We start from the raw sequence: 19,928 nt of genomic DNA, 5'->3' as shown, positions 1-19,928 counted from the left end.
TGACAGGCAAAGCAAGGTCAAAGCGCAAGCCCAACAAGGGAGGGCGGGCGGGAGATCCGATGTCCACAGCGAAAGAGAAAGTACCCTGCTGTGGACCTTCCTTAAATATCCTCTGACCCCTCCTCCAAAAGTGCTACATCAAATTTACCCCAGCAACACCAACTCCAGCCAAAAGTAGGCCCCTTAAACCAATCCACCTAATTACTACAGGGTGCTTTGTCTGACCCATCCGCAACACGTGCTCTCCTTTAGTGAGAACACGCTTTGCGTGCTGAGGTCCCCAAAACACCCTTAACCCCAATAACTCACACATCACACATAATTTTTGTTTAAGCTTTTTGGCATAATTTTGGCCACAACTTTATTTTCATACAAATTGTGAGTGGTTGCTTAGGCATTGGTTACGACTATCTGTCCCTCCCGCCTTGGGGACAGCACTGACTCCCGGATTCCAGCGGAAGCCAGTGTGGAGGAACAAGTTCAGGGATAGGCGGAGCTGCGACACAGACCCTCAGCTTCTCCCCGCATGCTCCTAGGAACTTACACGGCCCAAGCCCGATTCCAGGGGTTTGGACGAATGGATGGTAAGTCCCTGAATTCCTTTAACGGAATTCCCATGCAGCAGCAGCATTGGAGGGGCAGGCACAGCCAATCCATACCCCTCCACCAACCAATTTAGACCAATGCCTAACCGCCACTCGAGCCCCTTACGCTCGCCGCCAACCACTCACAGTCTCAAACACACCCTCAACTTATCCACCACTGAACTCAACCACACATCATTCCCAACAGACGACAGGTGAACCCCATCCATCATAAACAATTCAGTGGCTTTAAACCTAATCAAGGGATGTGGAATCACCAACCCGCCCAAATCAGCCACCAACTTGCTCACTGCAGCATTAATCCGTTTCCTAGACCGCTCGGTGGCTTCCACACAAGGGCTACCTCTCCACTTACGGCGTTGCAGTAATTTTGACCAAATTATTTTCGTTGGCGGCACCATGGCCGCCAAATCCCTTAAATCTCCCAATATCATAGCACGCAGAACAAAACAAGAATGCGATACCAAATCATTCTCCCCAAGCTGAATGACAATGGCCGTAGGAGGGCCTTCCAAAAGAACACGCCTCTGGATAAGCGGCAGCAGTTCCTTCCACAGCATTCCCCTTCTGGCGATCCAGGACACTTTCACTTCCTGCGGAAAGCCAAGATCATCACCCAAGCCAGACTGTCGAGCTCTGCGAGCTGCCCAGTGCACAATACTGTGCCCCACAATCCAGATACGTGTAGGGGCTTGACCTAGGGTAAAACAGATGCGTAAGCACACGAAATTGCATCATTTACGTACATAACCCTTGTATGCGTCCGACCTCCAACGACCCAGGTCTTTTATCCTCCTAGCCGATAAACCCCAATGTGCGGCCGTCGTTGCGGCCCCAAACCTGAAGGAATGAGGTGCAAACTCAGCGGCTGCCAGGCCGCATGCCTCAATGGCCTTGCGGAGCACTTTAGAGAACTGGTGACGAGCCAACGGGTGCCCATTCTCGTGAACAAACAAGGGGCCCATGCCTGGTGGACGCAAGGCTAAATACCTCTGGAGGTCCTTAACCGGACAAGGGCCCTTCTCTCCAGTGGCGGGGAGCCGAATCACCGCTCCCCTAGCCTGTTGATCAGTTTTTGAGCTCCTGACGTTGACTTGCACCTCAGACGGAGACAAACTCACGTCCTCTAGTAATAGACCCCTGGAACCACCACCCCGGTTAGGTTCAAGTACCACTTCACCTACTCTCAGGGCCCCGAAGAAGGCTAAAGAAAAGGCTGCCGCGAACAGACGGGCCTCAAACCTGGACCAACAGATGCTCCTCAGTTTAATACGCATCCGAGACAACAGGTGAAATGTAATGGGCCGCCTGGGAATAGGCCTGGAGGGACGAAGCCGTCCCCAGCCCTCAAGTGCCTTTCTTACCACAAATTTCCCGCATGGGTCCTTATTAAAGAATGCCTTACTAAAGAAGGATATTGCTGCAGAGTGCAGTCTGAGCGTCCTACTTGCCCGACGCTTCTGAAACAGGTGCGCCAGGTACTGGAGCACCTGAGAAGTAGAGTGGGGCTTACCCACACCTCCCCGCTCCGGCTGCCCAATGAACTTTAAAAAATCACCCCAAGCCTTCTCATAAGACCGCAAAGTGGAGGGGGCAACAGATGCAGCTACTCCCTGTAAAACTAAGTGCTGCCAAGGTTCCAGAGGTGATCCGGGAAAAATTCCGGACGTTCTCGAGCCTCTGGCGCCAGGGATCTGAACCGCTCCATCTGAAAACGGGACAGAGCATCGGCAATCACATTAGACACACCAGGCACAAAACGGGCAGAAAACACAATGTTAAAACGTAAGCAATGTAAAACAAAAGCCCGCAACAGGGCTGATACCCTGGGAGACCGTGAAGACTGCTTGGCTAGCACATTCACCACCGCCAGGTTATCGGTCCAAAAACAAACTCGGCGGTCCCTGAAATGTTCGACCCACAAGTAAACAGCCACTACAATAGGAAAGAATTCCAAAAACGTTAAGTCCCGAACTACCGCTTCCCCACGCCAAGCTGATGGCCAGGGCTCTGCGCACCACCTACCGTCCCAATACAGGCCGAACCCTAAAGACCCTGCCGCATCAGAGTGCACCTGAAAATCTGAGCGAAGGTTTAGGGTGTCCTGCCACAAGGACACCCCATTGAATTCCTCCAGGAATTCCAACCAAATCTGAAGATCAGCTTTCACTTGGCGAGACAGTCGCACCCTATGTCTCGGGGCTCTCAAGCCTGACATGAGTCTGGCCAAACGGGAACAAAAGGGTCGCCCCGGGGCGACCACCCTACAAGCAAAGTTTAGATGGCCCAATAACGACTGAAGTTGACGTAAAGTTACTTTCCTAAGGGGCAACAGTTCCTTAATTACTGCCTTCAGCGTAACTATCTTGTCCGCCGGTAAACTAGACGTCTGGGTCACGGTGTTCAACAAAATACCTAAATAAGTCAACTGTGTCACAGGACCCTCCGTTTTCTCCGCGGCCAAAGGCACACCCAATTCCTGTGTCAGCTCATTAAAGGCCTGCAATAGCTTAACGCAATGCCCCGTGTCACTGGCTGAGGCCAATAAAAAATCATCCAGATAATGAGTGACACCGCTTAAACCAGTCTTCTTGCGCAAAGCCCAATCCAAGAATGAGCTGAAACACTCAAAGGCCGCACAGGCTACCGAGCAGCCCATTGGCATGGCCTTATCAAAGTAAAATCCCCCTTCAAATTGGAAGCCCAGTAGCCAGAAGTCATCGGGGTGAATTGGAAGCAAACGGAATGCCGACTCAATGTCGCATTTCGCCAAAAGGGCACCTGGCCCAAACTTCCGAACCATCTTGATCGCTTGATCAAGGGAAGCGTACCTCACCGTGCAAAGCTCCGGGGGAATAACATCATTTACTGATGTGCCCTTGGGGTGCGAAAGATTGTGAATTAGGCGAAATTCCCCCGGGGCCTTCTTAGGGACAATGCCCAATGGAGAGATATGCAAGTTCGGAAGCGGGGGCTCCACAAAAGGGCCTGCCATCCGCTGCAAGGCCAGCTCTTTCCTAATTTTCCTTCGGGCCACCTCTGGCATATCCAAAACTGACTTCTGGTTCACTGGGTTCCTTGCCACCGGGGAAGAAACCACTGGGATCCTGAAACCTAACGAAAAACCATTCTGCAAATAAGAGGCGGACTTCTTGTCTGGGTATGACTGCAGTAACGCCAGGAGCGGCTGCAGCCGCACCGGGGTCTGGGCTAATGAGGACAGGATGTTATTTGGCTGCTCCGCCTGCAGGAGCCGGGGAGGCACCCTTTGGGGGCTGCTGAGAGCCCCCACCTTTCCGAAACGACCGGCGGCCTCCCGTGCAAGCTGATGCAGGGTGGTTGCCAGAGCACTTCTCACATGTGTGTGAGAACCTGCAATATTGTCGCAGGCAGGTTCCTTTGTTATAATCCCAGCAAAACAATTTGCGACCGACCCTGCTGGGAATGGCCTTAGCTTTCACTGGGTCCACGGCCTTCTTGTCAATACGCGGCGCCACATAAGTGGTCCACACATCCAGATCCTTCCGGTCCCATCGGGCCGTGGGGATCTTGGCTGCCCTGCGCCTAAAATTCTCATCATACGATATCGCAGCCGATTCTCCCGCCATTGTAAAAGCGGAACGTACGATAGACAAATAAACCCACAGGTGCAAAGATCTCCGAGGGTAAGCTGCAGATACCACTCCAGCAAAAACCTGAAAACTGTCTAGCCACTGCTCAAACGTCCTGTCGGCCTTTGCCACCACTAGCCGTTTCTTAGAGGCAACCGATCCCTTTTCTTGGATGTCTTGGCCTTCCAATGGGGGGGCAAGACTGAATATGTCCACATAACGGCCATCCAAAATCCTAGAGCGGAGTTTGGAAGCCAGGTGGGCACCGGGTATGAGGTCCCTGGCTGAATTGGTGCCCACCCTCACATCAGGAACCAACGCTCCATCACGGCACTCCAAGACTGCCCCATAATGCACCCTGTGGGAGTTTGCCCTCCGCTCCCAGGCCCATTTTGGAAGTCCAGAAGACTCCCCAAAGCCCCAATAGAGCTTAAGAGAAGGTTCCTCATCGCTACTAGAACTAGAGGACGAGGTACCTGAAAGGGAGGATGAAGTGTCCCTGCGACTCTTCTTGGCGCGCTTCCTGGTTTTCTTTCGGCGGCGGCGACCCCCGGAAGATGCTTTCGGAGGGGGAAGCAGGCTGTCCTCCACCGAAGACTCGGAGGCGTCACCTTGCTGATCTGTATTTAATATAGGTCGAGAAGAGACAACTTGTGAATGCCCAGAAGCCGCCCTTGCAACTCGAGGAGGTGGCGCACCAGTGGCGCGGGCTACCCGCCCTCTAGCAGATGCCCTTTTCCTGGCAGTACCCCTAGTGCCTCTACGGCCCCTAGGCGTGGCGGCCGGAGGCTCAGGTGAACTCGGAGGCTGACCAGAGGCATCAGGCAAATAGCCCCCAGCTGCTATGAAGTCACTCTCATCATCACTAGATGAGGCGACCAGCGATGGTGCGCCCCCAGGAAGGGCGGGCCTTGCAGAGGAAGTCGATGGAGTTGAGCATCGTTGTAAGATGTCGCCCATTTCAGCTTCCACACGAGCCAGAGTAGCAGGGTCATTGGGCAAGCCCGTGACCATAGACTGTATGCGACGCAGTGACTGATTCGGCTCAGGAAAGCGCAAGGCTTGAGAGGGGCCCTTTATAGGCCTCTTCGCCGAAGACGCCGGACTAGGCCCTTCAGGTGCTTTCCGTTTTGAGGCCATACCTACTACAGATGGAAAGACAATAACACTTAACCACAATAAACAATATTTGTAAAAAACCAACAATCAAGCCAAATAAATGGTACAGTGGTGAATACAATTCCAGTCAAGTGCAATTCTACCAGTTACCACCAGGTAGCGCAGCCTGCAACAATTCCAATAAAAAGGCTGCAATTTCTCAGACGGCCACTGGGGGTCAGCAACAATGCAGGGAGGCAGGCAAGATGGCGCTCCCGCCAAACTGCCTACGACGGGGATTTCCCCAACCTGCGCCACCAGAAGGGATCCAGGCCTTGATTCAGGCACGAACAGGAGGAAAACGGCCCCAACAGACGGCCGAGCGCGCTGTGCGCGCTTCAAACCCCAAGGCCGGCCAGGCCACGCCGCGCGCGCCGGAGCGCAAACGCGACCACCGCCGACGAGGGCAGGGGGCCGAAGACGCACAGGCCGCCCCCTAGCCAGGTAAGCAGCCCGCCGTCTCTCACGGCCGATCCCGGCCACTGGCCGGCGCGACGGGAGGGGAAGGCCTATCGGCCCGCCTTCAGAGGGCCGAAACAAGGCCCAAGGCGCCCGGGCAGCGCGGCTCCGCCGATGCTCAGTGCGCCCTCAGCGCCTCCCTCCCCGAGCGGAGCGCTCCGGAGCGCGCCGCGGGCGGCAGCGGCCCGGCGAGAGCCAAGGCCGCGGCAGAGCCCAAGCACCCGCGCCCCGGTCCCCAGCCGCCAACGCGCGCGTGGGGGAATCAAATTAATTAAACTTAAAAAGGGGGGTGATTGCCCAGCCAGCCAACCCTACAGGGCCCCAGGCTCGGGAATAAAGCCACGAACCGTCCTGCCTCAGCCGCAAACCGGGCTGAAAGCAGCCAGGGTCCGTCCCCACCCCCCAGTCCCCAGTGGCCCACAGGGCACTAGGCCCGGGGAGGAAGGCGAAGGCAAATTGAATTAATTAAAGGGGAGGGGAACAGATTAATTTAAGAAAAAGAAAAGGAAAAAGAGGAAAAGGGGAGATAGAGAAGAAGAGTAATTGTTTGATACAACCAGTCCTTCACTGTGTCCAGCTAGATCCGATGTCCACAGCGAAAGAGAAAGTACCCTGCTGTGGACCTTCCTTAAATATCCTCTGACCCCTCCTCCAAAAGTGCTACATCAAATTTACCCCAGCAACACCAACTCCAGCCAAAAGTAGGCCCCTTAAACCAATCCACCTAATTACTACAGGGTGCTTTGTCTGACCCATCCGCAACACGTGCTCTCCTTTAGTGAGAACACGCTTTATTATTATTATTATTATTATTATTATTTGCTTCATCCCGAGAAAGGCATTCTTAGCACAGAAACTGATTGGGTTGCACCTTTGATCTATATAGAGCTCTTATCACTATGAATGTCACTGTATGTTTCTAAATTTCCTAGCACTGCAATAGCCTTCTCTCAATTTCATCATAAAGTTTTCATTCCAGTAACCCCTGAGGAATGAGAATTCTTTTTATATAAAGGCAATAGGCTTTTCAATTGTCCTTCACGTGTACAAAAAGCATGAAGCCATGGTTATTGTCACTACAAATTCATTCCCTGCTAGGACTCGCAACAAACAACCATGGAGAACAGATCAATGATAACAGTGATCAAGTTGTATTGCAAGGTTCTTTTCTTGTACTTTGTTCCAGCTGTTCTGCTATTTCATTTCACAGTGAAAACATCCTCTCAATCGCTCGTTGGAGGGCACATTTAACCTCCTTGTTCCTCAGGGCATAGATCAAGGGGTTCAACATAGGGATCATCACTGTGTAGAACACGGAGGCAACCTTGTCTTGATCCAGGCTGTATGCAGAGCTGGGTCGGAGATACATGAAGAAAATTGTCCCATAGAACAGTGTAACAACCATCAAGTGGGAGGTGCAGGTGGAAAAGGTTTTGTGTCTGCCCTCTGGGGAGCGTATCTTCAAAACCGTAACCAGTATGCAAGTATAGGAAATGCCAATGGTCATTGTGGTGGTCACACAATTTACACTAACCAAAGCAAAGATCACCATCTCATATATGTGGGTATCAGAGCAAGAAAGCTGGAGAAGTGGAGGAATATCACAGAAGAAATGATTTATTTTATTTGCTCTGCAGAAGGACAAAGTAAAAGTGAATGTGGTGTGGGTAACTGAATGGAACAGTCCAACTCCATATGAACAAGCAACGAGCCAGGCACACCTTTCCTCAGACATAATAACTGAATACAGCAAGGGGTTGCAGATTGCCGCATAACGGTCGTAGGCCATTCCAGCTAGCAGGAGGCACTCAGTAATCCCAAATACAACAAACAGAAACATCTGGGTTGCACAGCCTGAAACCCTAATGCTCTTTCTCTCTGACAAGAGATCCACCAACATTTTGGGGGTGATGGTGGAAGAATAACAGAGATCCACAAAAGCCAAGTGGCTGAGGAAGAAATACATGGGAGTGTGAAGCTGTGAGTCACTCCTTATCAGAAAGATCATGCCCAGATTTTCTACTACGGTGGCAATATAGACAATAAGGAACAGGATAAAGAGGGGCAATTGCAGGTCTGTTCGGTTTGTGACTCCTAGAAAAATGAATTCAGTGATTGTGGTGTGATTCTCCAGAGACATTTCCTCATATAAAAGTTACCTGTGTGGGCCGAGAAACAATGGTTAGCAAAGTAATCTTTTATTTTCTCAGATCAGTTCCCTTTGTGTGGCAAACAAAACAAAATACCATTTCAACAGGTGACTTTGGACGAAGATTCCATGTGCTTCCAGAGTTCTAAAACAAAGGGTTTCAAAATACAAAGCATGGAAGAGTGAATGGAATGCTGCTCTTCTGCCCTTGTTTCAGGTGAAGGGTAATTCCCTCACCCAACTCCGTTTTGGTGACCCATAGCTGGTGGGATGCATCTGCCAGTCAAAGGAGGAATGTGGACAGGCTTAAAAGCCTAACCCTCCTCAGTGCATTTCCAGAGTGGCGGCTCTCCTAATGTGCCACTTGTTATATTTATAATTATATACTGTATATATGGGACGCGAGTGGTGCTGTGGTCTAAACCACAGAGCCTAGGGTTTGCCGAACAGAAGGTCGGCGGTTCGAATCCCCATGACGAGGTGAGCTGCCATTGCTCGGTCCCTGCTCCTGCCAATCTAGCAGTTCAAAAGCACAAAGTGCAAGTAGATAAATAGGTACCAGTCCAGCGGGAAGATAAATGGTGTTTTTGTGCACTGCTCTGGTTCGCCAGAAAGCAGCTTAGTCATGCTGGTCACATGACCTGGAAGCTGTAGGCCGGCTCCCTATGCCAGTAAAGCGAGATGAGTGCCGCAACCCCAGAGTCATCCGCGACTGGACCTAATGGTCAGGGGTCCCTTTACCTTTACTGTATATATATTTATGTATTTAGAGCATGGGAGTAGCCAGTCCCTATTTAAGGGGTTAAGTAGAATTTGTATTGGGGTGGGTACCCTCAGAATTGGCAAACTGAGAGCACTGGCCCCCCCCACATCTATTTCATGCTGTAGTAGTAGAGGGATATGTTGAGGGAGGGATATGGTAATTGGGCCAACTTGGTGAAACACCAGTTTGACACAGATGCAGGGGTAAGATGGGTCAGGAGGGAGTTAAACTGAGGCACCCTTATGGTGAAGAGATGCTTATCCAATCGACTTCTCACAACTGTCTTGCATAAGTGCTACAGAATTGAAGCTACTCTAGGATTCTGTCTGTCTCATTACACCTGTGGTTGATTACCTTTAAGGTGAACAGGCAAGGTGAGACTGTTCTAGTGCTCAGAGCAGGGATAGAATTTTGGTAGGCTTATTCTCCCAGCTCTCAGGAGCCCACAATGAGGGGGGTGTTAGGGTGTTTCTTTTAACTGCATGTTTTATTCACCCCAATTCATACCTCATTTCTTCATTCCTGGCAAAGGAGGCAAAGATGTAACCTGAAAATCTGAAAATTCTACTAAGAGTAGATAGTAATAAAATTATAGTTAACCTCGGGGGGGGGGACTTCAATGGTAAAATGTTGATTTCTTATGGAATCATGGTCAAGCTATTAAACGTTTTCCATAAGACGATTATGGGCCGTGGTGTGGGCTGTTCAGTAGGAAGGTAATTAATGACTTAGGCTAGGGTGCAAATTTCAAGTGCTGTGTCTTTCTCGTACTCCATTCATTGTATCTTTCAGTGGTATTGTTAGAAGATCTCGAAATGTTCTATAGCAAGAGGCGGTGAGCCCATCAGGACCCGATGATTTACCTGTTTTTGCTTGATTAATAGCCAGCTCTATTTCCACAATTGAAATGGGTGTATTTAGAGATGGATCCTCCTCCTCCTCCCAGGTTGCCCCTCAAGATGCTCCTTTTCCATAAATCATCTTTACTTGTTTCCTCTACCATCAATTTACTTTCTGCTGCTGCTCCCTGCAGTGCATTGTCAATTCCTGATGTCTCCCATCAACCCTCCCTTAGCTATCCAATATAGACTATCCAGCCCTCCAGGCATATATTACATCTATTTTCCCAACAGCAGCTACTATGTTGTTTGTCTCTATATTGGTGATTAACACTAGTGATAAAAATGCTTGTGATTGCTAAGCATTGGCCCCTAAATACCATACTCAGAAGTGATTAATTGCCAGCTTACCCAGTGAGATGAAGCACCTGCTTGTTGAACATGATTGTCTGCTATCTTGAGGAGCCTCTCATAGTATTTATTATTTGCTGTTACCTCTGGGACTTAACTCCCCTAAGTTTCACATATACTTTTTAGTGTGATGCTGAAGATAAGTTGCCCAATTAGTCTGGGCTGTTGTGAATAGTCATTTGTTCTAGAATGAGTTATTCATTCCTATAGCACTTCCTCATCTTCTTCCTTCCTTGTTCTTCTATGGGCTTTAGAGAAATCTACATAACGCTTGCGGGGCCAGCCCAATATATTTTGCTGCCTAGACACCCCCATGTACAGAAGCCAATCAGACTAGCAACTGAATCTTACTTCAAAACCAGCACTGGGTCAGCATTGTCTGCTGGTTAGCTTAGGAAGTGCAGGACAAGATACATGGAACACACGCCTCTGCCTTTCAACACTTTGCTGCCACTCTCTTACTTCTATACCTGGTGCATGCTCACTGTCCACTCAAACAAATGCAGCAGTAATGGCATCAGCACGCATCACATATTAAGAACAGTGCTTTCCTGCTGAACCATGTGGACTACGTTGGCTGCCTTTTCCCGAAGGTCCTATCTTTGACAGAATCAGAGAGATTAACTGACTGGAAAAGCCAGTCAACTCAGACCAGCATTGAGCAAGCACCATCACTAGGGCGCTGACTTAGGGAGTTGGGAACATCCCAGGTGAGTCTCAGGAAGAATGAGCGCTGCCTTCTCTCATCATCTTCCCTCTGAGGTGGTTGTCTCACTCTGTCTAATTGTAGGGCCACAACCTTCATCTCCCAGGTTTCCAAAACACCCTTTCCTTTGTCAAGCAGACATAAGCCCCGTTCCATGCCCAATAAGCATGGGACCCTTTGGCCGGTGGGGCTGTGGCCAGGTTTTGCCCAGTATCTTCTCTGTGTGATAGGCTTGTGTGAAAAAGCTTCCTCATGGGTCCTTGCTGAAGAGGGGAGGGGAAAGCCTATATAAGGCTGCTTCCCCTGAAGCTCACAGCCATTTTGCTTTGAGAGCTTCCTACCTGCCTGCTCTTGGGTTAGAGCCTTCACATAGCAATTCTGGGTCATTGGTTGAAAGGACCAGAAAGGAATTTCTTTCCTTTTGATTGGCATTTGGTTGGGGCTTTTCTCACCTTTCCCTCAGTGAAATTATGGCTTTCCTTTGTTAGCCGGAAGAATGTTGTTTGTATGAGGGCAGAAATGGCATTAGTCAAGATCAACATAGTATAGGGGAGGCCATAAGGGGCCTGAGAGGAGGATTGGCCATGGCAATCCCAAGTGCAGGTTCAGTATCTGCCTGGTTGGAATCTGCACCCTGGTCTCCCAGTGAGACCCTGCCTGCACCATGGCAGTTTCAACATCAGCTGACTCCCATCGAACAGGTTTGGAGCCATCCAAATCCAGCAGATCCATTCCATCAATACGGAGCTTGTGGAATGATGAACTGATCTTGGGACCCAATGCCATGGCAACCCTTGCACTGCCTGCTGCTTTCAAGAAAGATTTGGCCTGATTTTATCCCATCACCATTGTACAGTCTGGTTATTTTGCTGTTCTCACGGGTCACATAATGCACCTGCCTGGGCAAGCGCAGGCCATTGTGGACCTCCAATCTCATCATTTGTTAAGACCATAATCATTGTTAACATTTGGAAGCATTGTTCCTAATGCTAAATAAAGATTTGCCTTGAGTAATTATTGCTTCCATAAACTTAATGAGTCTCTAAGAGGAATTATATCTTTGTAAACATTCTACCTATAATAACCACTAGTGTATTAATAGATCATCATCACTAACTTACATATCCATCTGGAGCCTGTATCCATAATAGGTGGATCACAGGGAATTCACCAGTGGAAAACCATGATAAATATAGTTCCCACACATAATGCTTAATGGAGCTTTTGCTTCAGTTGGGTTTGTAATGCATATGTTAAAATTACATGGGCCAGAATGTTCAAGTACATTGCAGTCTTTATCCTTTCTAAATCTGGAGATCCATGTTTCACGTGTGAAAACCGCATCAAATTGCATGTTTCTAGTTGGGTGTGTAGCTACTTGAACAAGCAATATTGTTTATAGTGGTTTATAGTGTTTATAGTGGTATCCACCACAGCTCTTTCAGATAGGAGTAAATGTTGGATAAGAGAGGCATAGGCAAACTCGGCCCTCCAGATGTTTTGGGACTACAACTCCCATCATTCCTGACCACTCGTCCTGTTAGCTAGGGATGATGGGAGTCGTAGTCCCAAAACATCTGGAGGGTTGAGTTTGTATATGCCTGGCGTAAGAACATAAGAGGAATCTCCTGGATCAGCCAAATGACCCATCTAGTCTAGCATCCTATTCTCACAGTGGCCAGCTACATGCCCGTGGCAGCATACAAGCAGGCACTTTCCTAGAGTTGCCATATCTCCAAGTGAAAATCAGAACAGAGTTTTTTGGGTGTTTCTTTTTTAGAGGAACAAAAGTTGTGCTTTTTTTTTATTCCAAGGCATGTCCTGGAAAGTCAGGATGTATGGCAGCCCTAACTTTCCTCTCCTGCATTCAGTTTTCCCATCTAGGTTCAGAGGCTTCTAGCATTAGCATATAAACACTTATGCGCAGATGCATTTCTGCTATATCTCTTGATATAAACAAATGCACATTCAGCTGTATTTGCTGCTAGCTGTCTCTCCTTGAGGAGGTAAACCTATTCTTAGGCTGTACAACTCCAGATTCCATGACTTAAAGCCAGGGTGGTGACTTACCCATTGTTAATCTGACAAAAATAAAGAGGATGAAGTAGGACACAGGTTCACATAACATTTGCAGGTGCTAATGTGTATAGATGCAAATCTGGAAATAATTACTACAATTGAAATGCAATACATCTCCCCATAGTAGCAAAGACTGTGACCAGGTGGCATCTGTGTCTACTTAGACTGCAGTGCAAGAGCTAAGCATTGATAGGCAACCTCAAGGCCTCTGCTGCTTTTTCTTCTTGATTTCTCTTTATATACTAAGCATGTAATTGGTAGCCCTTCAGATTAGAGGGCTGTCCTGGGATAACTCTTCAAATGGAGAACTGTTCTCTGCAAAGTAGAGAATGGCTATCCTACTGACTGCTTTGGCATTTTAAAAAATGTAAAAAATTTAAGATGCCTCGGAGATGAATTTTGTCTGAATTTGTAAGTGAACAAACCTAATCCACGTCTCCCAGAATAATACATAGATCAGAGTGTAATTTTCTTTCTGCTTCTCTGAATTTCACAATACATTTCTTTATGGAAACAAAAGCAGGAAAGAAATGTGTGTTTTAGGATAAAATATGCTTTAAAACGCACGCAAGATGAAAAAGGTATTTAAAATGCTCATTTTGGGATCAAATAATATTTATATACTGTATGTATTTTGTAATAAAAGTATGTGTATGTATTATATGCAAAAATTTCTTTGTACTTTTAAAAGTAAATATTGCAAATTAATCTGGAAATGGGATGGGATGGACATGTAGATATGACTGATGCATCTGTCCTTGGTAGAGGGGGCTGCAACAGGGAGGTGAACATTTTGTGAACTGCCCTGAGATCTTTTAATGAAGAGCAGTATATAAATCTAATAAATAAATAAATACATGATAAACATTGGTTTAGGAAGGTTCCTTCTACTTGCACCACCATTAGAACAAGCCCTTAAAATAGAAATACAGCAACAATAATAAACTGAAAGGCATAATGAATATTAGTAAACAGAATGAAAGTTGAATATCCTGTTCATTATTATATTGGTTTGTTATTCCATAATTGTCCTTTACAATGGCAGTGTCTTCCCAAGCAGTCTCCAAAATGCATCCTTAACCTCCTTGTTTCTCAGGCTGTAGATGAGGGGATTCAGCATGGGCATCACCACCGTGTAGAATAGCGAGGCCACTTTGTCTTGCTCTAGTGCATACGTGGAGCTGGGTCTCAGATACATGAAGAAAATTGCCCCGTAGAATAAGCTGACAACCGTCAGATGGGATGTGCAGGTGGAAAAGGCCTTGCGCCTGCTCTCAGATGAATGGATCTTCAAAATGGTGGCCAAGATACAGGCATAGGAGAGCAAGATGATTGCTGTCGTGCCGACGCAATTTATGCTAACCTGTGCAAATATTACTGTTTCGTTGGTGTGTGTATCCGAACAAGAAAGCTGTAGCAGTGGGGGAATGTCGCAGTAATAATGGTTGATCACATTTGGCCCACAAAAGGACAGAGTGAAGGTAAACACTGTATGTAGAACTGCATAAGAATTGCCAAGGAAATAGGAACCAGCTACTAGCCACATGCACCTTTTCCCTGACATTATGATGGGGTAACGCAGTGGCTTGCAGATAGCCACATACCGGTCGTACGCCATCACTGCCAACAAGAGGCATTCAGAACTCCCACATATAACAAACATAAACATCTGAGTTGCACATCCAATGACCCCAATGCGTTTGTTCTCTGCCAAGAGAGTGACTAACATGTTGGGTGTGATGGCTGAGGAATAGTTGACATCCACAAAAGCCAAGTTACTGAGAAAGAAGTACATGGGGGTGTGGAGGCGAGGGTCTTTCCTGATGAGCAAGATCATCCCTATGTTCCCCACCAGGGTGACAATGTAGATCAGAAGGAACAGAAAGAAGAGGGGCAGTTTCAGCTCCATTCGGCTTGTGATTCCCAGGAGAATAAACTCAGTGGTGCTTGAATGATTCCACACAGACATGTTTTTTATTATAGATTAGCTGCTGGGACAGAAAGAAAGAAAAAGGCTGAGTATCTACTATCTATTTTGAGAGAGCGAAGAAGATGGGAGGAGGGGTCAGACAATTTCCATCTCCTTAATCCTGCCAGTTGCATATGGTCATTAGGAGCAAATGATGTGCAAGAGGGAGATTTGTGGAACTACACCCTTTTTAAATTCAGGAGGAGATATTTCAGAATTCCCTTCAAATTACAGAATGTTCTATTTTCAGGAGATGCCCATTTATTCAGGGGTAAGCCACACTAGACTCAATGTTATTTACTTCTGAGGCCTGTAAATATTTCATGTTTTATTTTACTTGGAGATAAAGTGCTTACCAGCGGGAAGGTAAACGGCGTTCCGTGTGCTGCACTGGCTCGCCAGATGCAGCTTTGTCACGCTGGCCACGTGACCCGGAAGTGTCTCCGGACAGCGCTGGCCCCCGGCCTCTTGAGTGAGATGGGCGCACAAACCCCAGAGTCTGTCAAGACTGGCCCGTTCGGGCAGGGGTACCTTTACCTTTTTAAAGTGCTACTATCACAGAGCCTAGGACTTGCCAATCAGAAGGTTGTTGGTTCGAATCCCCGCGATGGGGTAAGCTCCCGTTGCTTGGTCCCTGCTCCTGCCCACCTAGCAGTTCGAAAGCACGTCAAAGTGCAAGTAGATAAATAGGTACCGCTCCGGCGGGAAGGTAAACGGTGTTTCCGTGGGCTGCTCTGGTTCACCAGAAGCAGCTTAGTCATGCTGGCCACATGACCCAGAAACTGTACGCCAGCTCCCTCGGCCAATAAAGCGAGATGAGCTCCGCAACCCCAGAGTCAGTCATGACTGGACCTAATGGTCAGGGGTCCCTTTACCTTTTTAAAGTGCTACTAATTTTTAAAATCCTACACATTTTGCATGAAAACACCTTTTGAAGGTAGATTTTAACTTAGTGCCCTCCTGTAATCTTTTCCAAATGTGGAAACTCTGGTGCCTGTATAATGCTATCTTCCCTACCAAATTACTTCTCTCTTTGTTTTCAGTGAAAAAAACCTGATCCACTCACATATTCCTCAGAACACACAAATTGGCTCCCTTCCACCCACACGGAAGTTAATAGGAATTCCAATCTATGCAAGATATGTATTTGAGCATCCAAAAGCACAATCAGCTATGGATTGCAGCATTTTTAATTGTAGGAAATGAGCAAAATCCTAAACTCTAAGCACCATTCTGTCTACCATTAATATCTATTTTAAAGTACTCAATGAATTGCAGATGACAACAACAACAACAACAACCAGAGATTCCTAGGACTTGTCTCCTGAACACCATTTTCATACTTTAGTAGCTCACCTATGGAATGGAGCCTCAGCAGCATTCAGAGGGTTGAGCTTGGACAGAGTTGAGCGCACAGAGTATTTATTCATTCTCGTGTGAGGATTCCCTATAGGCTCTCAATCACCTTTATGTCTCTTGCTGCAGAGCAGAGAAAGTCACACTAGGTGTGGATGGCTCAGGATTAGTCTATCTGCCTCCAAACTTGGGTGTCTGCAGCTGACTAAACTCATCAATTTCACCTGAGCCTTGGGAAAATTCCCCATAACATCAAGAGAGAGAGAGAGAGAGAGATTATAATGGTGCCATCTCATCAGGGTCCAGACTTGCAAGGGGCCTAGAGTCTAAGCTTTTTTTTAAAAAAATAAAAAGTACAGTGGTACCTCGGTTTTTTAATGTCTCTGTTGACAAACATTTCAGTTTACGAATGCCATAAACCCAGAAGTAAATGCTTCAGTTTTCGAACACACCTCAGAAGTTGAACATGCCACGCAGCCTCCGCTGACTACAAGATCCAGAGGCCTAGCTGTCGGCTGTTGAGTCCTCGGTTTTTGAACGTTTCAGAACTCGAACGGTCTTCCAGAACGGATTATGTTCAAAAACCGAGGTACCACTGTAAATACCAAGACCTTCTAGAATGTACATGCAACTTTCTAAGCAATTTATATGAAATAAGTCACCAGGCTGCTCCTGCCTTTCAATGTTTTTAATCCATGTGTGCAGTCAGAGCTGTGATTGATGAATGAGTTATTTGGACACCAAGCTCTACAGCGGGGTTTCCCAAACTTGGCTCTCCAGCTGTTTTTCGACTACAATTCCCATCATCCCTGACCACTGGTCCTGCTAGCTAGGGATGATGGGAGATGTAGCCCAACAACAGCTGGAGACCCAAGTTTGGGAAACACTGCTCTATAGGAATTCTTGTCGTCCAAAATGGCTGCTGTTTTCTACTCCCCATTGGTGCACTTTGCTTTCCTGGTTCTGTCTCATTGTTTAAACCACAGAATCTCCAAAGTTTTCTCGGAATCTTAAAAGGGGGCTGCTGGATTGCTGCTCTGAATCATTATAAAGCAGCATCCCTTTTTAATTTAAATGTTATAATACTCAGCAATATAAAAAAAAATATGTTCAACCCATTCATTGTATGTACAAAAAAGTCACAGATAGCACTTAGGACCAAACATTCCTACCTAGCCTTGTCTTGTTTCAAAATAGAAAGACAAGTCACATTTTATAATTTATTTATTGCAGCCATTTATTAGGACTGTGCACAGACTCATACAAACTCTGAAACTGTACCAGGGCCTTAATCTAGATTCCCTGGATTTGGCAGACCTGCCAAAGTGTCATCCACCCAAAATCTGGTCCCTGATCAATTAAAGGCAGCGGTGCCAGCTCCTGGGGCCTGAGCCCTTTTGCCCTCCCTATATTTTGGGAGTGGGGGCTTCCTCCAATGTCCAAAAAGTGCAGAGGTGGAGCATGGAGATGAGTGTTGCACAACTACAGCGGTTGACTCATTCTCATCCTGCTGCTGTTGCAGAGGGGAAGAAGGGTTGAAGCAGCCTCCCATCAGTGGTGGTACCAAGAGGAATTGGATAAGAAGTCACCAGACACTGAAGCTGCATGGTCACCATGTTTGGTTCCACCCTGACCTCTTGACATCACACGTATGTCACACATGCAACACTGGCCTTGCAAGCTGGTGCCTCTGATTCAGGGGCAGGGCTACTTAGGGAGGGCTGTCAATGAGGCATCTAATCATAGCCTGCATTTTTATCAAGGCTTATAGTTTGATTAGGGTCTGTATTTTAAAATGAGCTTAAAGATTTTCAAATGTTTTATGCCAGGCAGAAGACCAGCTGCCTAAGTACTTTGGCAAGATGTTTATTCTCCTGGACAAGGGGGCCCCCTGATTTATAGCAGAAAACAATTCTCAAAGTCGTAAAAAGGGAATTACAGGCTGAGAGTAAGGTTACACTGACCCTACATAATTAAGAGTTGGTAAACAGTAAAATAAAACCATGTGCCTCCCATTAAACTTGAGCCATATCTTCCTAAGGTTAAAGGCCAAGAGCAAATGGAAAAGAAAGCAACTGGCTGGAGAAGGGGAGTGTAAACAGAAGAAGAGGCTTTTTTCCTATTTTATTTTGAGGCTGTAAACTGGTCCTTCCTTTCCTTTGAGAAGGTTTATTCTTCTAAAAAGCTATCTATGATAATGTATGAAATATACTGGCTTAAATATAATTATGCAAAGGATCTAGAAAGAAAGAAATGTTAAATTCTTATTTCATAGAGTCATATTGCTGTAGGAGACATGGGGGGCAGATGAGCCCAGCCCCCTGCCAGACAGGAGACGCCACCGAGCACCCCTGACATATGGTTGTCAGGCCTTTGTTTAAAGACCTCTAAAAAAGAGATCTTTCATTGATGATGCATGAGAATGTGAACCCAAGATCTCTGACATCTGTTTAAGATAAAAATTTAAAACTATTAACCATCTGTTTTGGAGGGCAATAGGGCAAGGAGGGCAAGAGGTGAGCTGGTAATTAAGGTTCCTTGTTGAGACAAATGTAAGATATATGACTACTTATTTGTCATTTATAGATAGAAGAATATATAGCTTTTTGTATCCCATAAAAGGCAATAGGAAATGGGTGTATCTTTTAGGATTGGTTATAGCAATCAGCCAATAGGAAATTCAACCAGGCTGATTGGACAGAGGCAGCCAAAGGAGGAGCAAGGGGGCTGGGCTGAGGGAATATAAGTGCTGGCCATAATGGCAGGAGACCAGGCCAGAGCTTGGTAACCATATACCACTGTGCCTCTCATTTATTTGTCTGACAAATAAATTATTATTTTAATTTCTCTATTGCTGCGTTGAATATTTCATTCCAGCTAAGCGTTAACCACAAGCAGGGTGCTACATCTTTAAGGGGGTGCAAGGGGTGTGGGGCACCCAGGCATCTAATTCTGGGGGGCACCAAATGTATGCCTACTGTATACTGGTCTCTCTTGATTGGCAGCAGTGAAAAGGTTGTTATAGGTGAGCGTTTCCCCCCTCCCAAAAAAAGTTCAATAACTTTGAGCTCACCCTCCCCCACAAGGTCAACAACTTTGGCTCCCCCCTCCCCAAAAAAGCTCAATAAAGGTTACTTTGGGGGAGACTAAACTAAATTTGGGGGCGCTGGGTGGATCTTTGCGTCCTGGCAGCGCATATGCTAAAGATGGCCCTGTACTTAGGGTTTTTAAAAACCTAAGTAAACATATGGTTGAGCGGGGGGGGGGATAAGCTGCATCTCTTTCCCCCTCTCCTGACTGAATGAAAGGTCCTGCATGTTTGTGAGTGCAAAATGCAGGGTTGAATCCTGCACTTACCATCTGATAAGCAAAACATTCCATTGAGCTCAGTGTTGCTCGTTCACAAGCACCTGCCCTTAAGGGAAACTCCTTGGGAAGGAGCAATACCATGCAGGGTTGAATTCTGCACTTATCAGTTGGTAAGAAGAAGATTCCATCATGCAAAGAAGCATGATTACATGGTGCATGTTTATCTCAGCAGCTCATTTGGAGATATCCCTAAGGATCAAAACTCCTACAAGCGGAATATGAGGCAGAATGCTAGAGGGACAGATACACACATAAAGAGCTTGGAAGCAGTCAGGGGGACCCATTCAGAGTGCATAAAAGAACAAGGAAATGAACACTCTGGTAGGTTGGGCAGCTGGCTACTTTAACCAAGAACTAAATCAGCATTGTTCTACAAGGGGATAATTTCCATGTTTAAAAAAATGTGTATCCTGTTGTGAACGAGGAACACTGGAGGAGAGTATATTTTTATCCA

The 19,928-nt window shown here is 46.9% G+C and overlaps 1 long non-coding RNA gene across 1 annotated transcript in view; it reads left to right on the top strand.

Annotated features, from left to right (window-relative positions):
* Nucleotides 1–18,954, top strand: part of LOC309526868 — a 117,333-nt gene extending 98,379 nt beyond the window's left edge. The window contains exon 2 of the long non-coding RNA XR_014216989.1: nt 18,605–18,954. This is a non-coding gene — a long non-coding RNA (uncharacterized lncRNA). The remainder of the gene's footprint in view (nt 1–18,604) is intronic.
* The last annotated feature ends 974 nt before the right edge of the window (nt 18,955–19,928 follow it).

This window comes from Podarcis vaucheri, assembly GCF_965113315.1.
Source record: "Podarcis vaucheri genome assembly, chromosome: 1".
NCBI lineage: Eukaryota > Metazoa > Chordata > Lepidosauria > Squamata > Lacertidae > Podarcis > Podarcis vaucheri.
The sequence above is the reverse complement of the archived record's forward strand: the minus strand, read 5'-3'. Positions and strand labels throughout refer to the sequence as shown.